Source organism: Dendrobium catenatum, unplaced genomic scaffold (assembly GCF_001605985.2).
Source record: "Dendrobium catenatum unplaced genomic scaffold, ASM160598v2 fragScaff_scaffold_920, whole genome shotgun sequence".
In the NCBI taxonomy this organism is placed as follows: domain Eukaryota; kingdom Viridiplantae; phylum Streptophyta; class Magnoliopsida; order Asparagales; family Orchidaceae; genus Dendrobium; species Dendrobium catenatum.
In genome coordinates this window covers 3,124,769-3,130,324 of record NW_021319382.1, presented here as the reverse complement: position 1 = coordinate 3,130,324, position 5,556 = coordinate 3,124,769, and positions in this window count along the sequence as shown.

The window sequence follows — 5,556 nt, the reverse complement described above, 5'->3', positions numbered from 1 at the left end:
CAAGCGTACCAAGCTTTCTACGAACTAGTGGATGCTGGGTTCGATTAAAACTGGTTTGTGATTTTTAACTAATTAAATAAATAAATTTGAACAACATTTTAAATACTAGATTCTTAAATAAACAAGCTTGAAAATTAATGTGTTCGATTCATTTATGTTCACGATCAACATCATTTGAAGTTCGTGAACAAGCTCTATAAAAACCTCGATAAAAGTTCGAACAAAAGACATTTAAGAATATATTCATATAGATTAATCATATTTTCATTTTAAATAGATAACTGTTTTATTATAAATTTAATTTTTTGAATAAAAGACATTTCACATTTGTCAATATTTGTTAGATTGTTTTTTAAGATGTTCATGAACAAATTTAATGTTTGTTTGTTCAAGACATTATTTGTTAAATATGTTCACCAACATAGCTCATTAAGGCTTATTTGTTTAAAGCTCTATAAGCATTAAACGAACCGAACATGAATCAAGCATGAACACGCTTAAATAAAATGAACTAAACATGAACACAAACAATAAAGCTCGAATCAAACACAAACCGAACTTGAACAAGCTAATGATAAATGAACTCAAACATGAACACTCACATACTCGGCTCAGTTCAGCTCAGTTCGTTTGCGGCCCTACCTAAATACATATATTTGCTGATTGGATATTAATAATTGTAATAAATAAAATATATTCTCAATTCTAATCTTATTAACTAATTCTTATTTTGTTAGGATTAACATTCACATTAATAATTAATTAATACTTATAAAATTAATTAAATATAAATTTTTTAATTATATGAACACATAAATAATACATTTTTAAAAGTTAATGTATTTTTCAATTATTAATATAAATTATTAAGATTAATTTTAAATTTAAATTAAAAATCATTCTCCTATTTATAATATTCTCTAATGGATTTTATTTAAGGGGCATAGTGTTTAATTAAATTAGGAATAGAAACAGAATATTAAAAAAATTTTAAAAAAAATAAACTAGCAAAACATAACGGTACATTCCATTGAATGCACCAAATTATTTGACTTATTTAGAATAAGTCAAACAGTTTGGCACATTCAATGGAATGTGTCATTCTATTTGCCACATTCCATTGAATACATCAAACAGTTTGGCTCATTGCTATAGTAATTTTAAATTTTAATTCGGCTACCTCTGGTGAATGCGCCAAATGATTTGACTAGTACTAAGGAATGCCCCAAATGATATAACGCATTTTGAACGCACTAAAGGTGCATTCTTTAGAACTAGCCAAATCATTTGGCTAGTTCGCTTCTTTTTAAATTTTTTAAAACACATGATCATATTGCTAATTTAAATTAAATATCATGCTCATATTTATAATATTCTCTAAGCAATATCAAGCAATATTAAAACTTTAAAATCTAAAATCCTGCCTTTACACAAACATATTTAGGAGCTCATTAACATACATAACCTCTAAAATTTTAAGATTTGCATATTTAACATCTAAAATTTATTTTTTATATCATTAAGCAAACAATCGTCAAACACTCATCGAACAATATTGATCTCCTAGCGAGCTCATGTGCAACTAGTTCTTCATTATTACATGCTGATGGGCCCATGATGCTGATGGGCCCACGATGGCCTCCTTTAACACTCACACAATTTCTTCGTTTCCTCCACACACTGTATAAACCCATTGATGCCTTCGCTTTGTGAGCTCCCATGTGACTTTCTTACTTTTTTATTGTTGAGGGGTTCAAGGTTTTTGGTGGGAGTAGAAGTGTGAAGAGCACGCAAAGAGATCAAGGGTGATGGGAGCATATAGAGATATAGAGAGAGAGAGAGAGAGAGAGAGAGAGAGAGAGAGAGAGAGCATGAGATTGGGAGGCTTAACAATGACTAGCGTTATGTGAAGGGGAAAGGATCAAGCGTAAAAGGGAAATGGGATTGGTACCATGATGATTGGGGTGACGGGAATGTAATTGGAGATGTTATTTATTATTTTATTTGAACATTTTAAGTGTTACATATGTAAATAATGAAGTTTGTGCATTACATATACAAATCCTCATATCTTATATGCAATGTAGGTAAACCTCCCTTAATAAAATAATTAAAAAATAGAGATTTAATAAGAAAGTTTTGTGAGATTAGACAACCTTAAACCAAATAAAGTTGATTGATATGACTAATTCAAAAATACATTTCTAAATATTTTTAAAAAAGTTAAATTTTTTTAAAATATTTATTTTTATTTCCCATAATTCACGTCAAAATCATAAATATTATAGAATATATCAAACAAAATCCTCAAATGTTTAGATATATTCATTACATGTCCACGAATCCTCAATAAAACCAATTACATCAAGTTGATATGAATTTTCCAATAATCAAAATTAAATATTTTTATATTGAAAAAATAAACATATCTCAAGTCCCACACATCAAATGCATATGAAATTTACACCAAATGCTCACATGCATGTAGAGATGACTCACAAATAATTCCAGGTTTTTTCAAAATTATTAAGTTTATTCTATAATTAATATAAATAGTATAAACTTTATGAAAAATACCAAAAAAAAAGGAATTTTTTTTAATAAATTTGTGAGAGCTCTCAAATTTCTTAGTATGTTCAAACTTGAATATGCATCAAAAATAGCCTTCTAGGGTTTGTTACTGTAACATCAAAATCTGCTCCAGGATCGTCCGGGCCGATCTAGATCGTCCCGGGACGATTAGTGCAATTTTTGTTTCAGTTTCTGTCCAGAAGTTCCAGGAAAAATTTCCTGTAGGGATCGTCCGGGCCGATCTGGGATCGTCCCGGGACGATCAGTGTATGGCAAAAGTCAGAGAGCATATCATCCTGGAAAGTAATTATCGTCCTGCGAAATCGTCCCAGGACGATGTGGATTTTGTTCAGATCGTCCAAGACGATCGTGCGATCGGCCGGGCCGATGTGTGTATTTTAAAGCTGAAATCAGCTTATTTTGAAGAGAGAGAAAATCAGATATTTTATAAAAATCAGTTTGAGGAGAGAGAAGCTCGAGGAAAAGATTGGAAAAGTTGATTTTCGGGCGACGCCGGGCCGTTTTCGTCCGACGAGATTGTTCAGTAAAGTGGTGTACGCAAGGTAAGGCACATTCGCCTTTCTCAATTTTCAGAACGGTGCAATTTGAACGACTTTTCTGTCCGGATTTCGTTTTTGTTAGCGAATTTCGTCCGTATTTTCCGATTGGTTCAGTTTTTACCGCGTAACTTTTAGTATGTTTCTGAGGTGCCGAGTGTGCATATTTTGATTATTTTCTGGAGAATTTTGACCGGGTATTTTTGATTCCGCGGTGTTTTCTTTCGACTGTAATTTTTGACGATGTCTAAAAATGTTGTGGCAGTAGAATAAAAGTCTTATATTATTGCTGTGAATGTTCTGTGGTAATTTGATAAAATTCTGATTCTATCAATTTTGTGTAAATTCCGTATACTGCCGTTACGCTGCCGGATTTTCGTATGATTTCTGAAATTGTCCGGATTTGTTCTGAAATGAATTGATATGATTGTGTGCTATAAAAAGGGAGTTATAAGGGGTCGGGATCCTGTGAGATTCTGTCTGTGTCAGGGAAAATCTGAAATGAGCTCTGAAATCTGTTTCTGAATACAAGTTCTGGATCCGATGATAAGTTCTGTTCTGGTGCTATAAGCACATCTGTTCTGGTGCCATGAGCACAAAGGGAGGCATAAGGGGCCAGAATTCGAGAGATTCTGTCAGAGTCTGGGAAGGGAGGCATAAGGGGCCAGAATCCGTTGAGATTCTGTCAGTGTCAGGGAATCTATTCTGCCTTCTGATATGTTCTGAATTGATATGATTTCTGATTTTCCGTACGATATAAATTGATCTGATCTGTATTCTGATTCTGATATATGATTCTGTTCTGACTTCTGATCTGATATGATTTACTCTGATATCTAATTTTCGTACGTTCTGTCAGCTTTGATGTGATGTATTTCTGTTCTATTCTGTTCTGATTTGATCTGATCTGTACGATTCTGATTCTATTCTGATTTGATATATGATTCTGTTCCGATTTCTGTACGGATTTCTGTCTGATGTGTTTGATGTGGACTCTGAGGATTTTGATTGGAGGTTTGTTGTCTTGATGAGCTGTTGTAGCTCATCATTATTTTCTGCGTGGTTTTCAGGTTCTGGGAAGGAGAAGGAAGTCCAGGAGTAGAAGTTCAGAGTCTGTTTCCGTATAGGTATTTTTGTCCTTTTGATTTTTGTACAGTCATGGCTTTTCTGTTCTGCTTTTCTTTCTGTCTGAAAGCCATGAGCTGTATTTGTACATGATTCTTTTGAGGAAGAAAAAGATAGATGATCTGTTCCGCTGCATTTGATGTTTATAGTAGCTCTGTGTGTCTGGTTCTGTGTGTAATGTTTGGAAGAAAGTTCTGAAACAAATTCCAAAGCCAGATCCTGGAATCAGTTCAGTCAGTCTGAATGTTTCAGGCCTCACGACCCGATGCGAGCGGGACCCGTCCCGGTCGGGTTGGGTCGTGACAGTTACTTCAATATGAACATCATAAATATTAATGTAGGAGTCAAAATACACTTCTTAACAAAACATCACTTTTACTTTAAGAGAAGCATCAAGTATTCTTGTTAATAAAATATCATTTATACTTGAACTTATTTCGTTTAATAAAATATGAAACATATATATAAATCATGATATACACATGTCTTGTTGTCTGCTTATAACTTTATTTTCATACGTCTTCTAAGGTCGACCCACATGCTCGTGACAGATCACGAAAACCTACCCTGATTCCCCTTATAATTCTCTTGAACCTCCCACACCAGCATAAAGTAAAATGTTTCTAGAAATAATATCCCATAGTCGTACAACGTAGATGTGGCCACAGATAATAGAACTAATAGTGCATTTTAATGTCTCCCGTACCCTAACTTCGGCCATATGAACATAAACGCACATGTAGAGATTAATAGATTTAACATCTATACATGATTTTGAATCTGAATATGAGCATATATGTGTTGATACATGCACAACATTTTAGGATTAACACATCTTCAATTTGCACACAAACATAACATTTATCATTCGGAGAATTATTCACAAAGAACATATAAAACATTATTTTAAGACTTTTAATGAACTGTAAGTAATGCAAAAAAATCCATTTTTAATATAAAACAATAATTCATACAGAGAAAATCAACCAATGAAATTTTGATTTCTTAATATCGAAATGACCAAAATGAACTATTATATAATATACCAAAATCATACATTGGAAATTTTATTAAACTCATTTAAATCATATTTCATTTCATAAATTTTCATACAAATATTAGAATGGAAATCAGAAATAAGGTATTGGGATGATACTTAGAGTAGAATAATTCTCTTAATTGTCTTAATGGACGAATTTGACTCCATGACCTTCAAACTTCCTTCGCTTCTCTCGCTCTCTTCTCCAACCAACTACTGAGTGTATGGGGTATGGGGTGAAGAAAATGGATATATATATATATA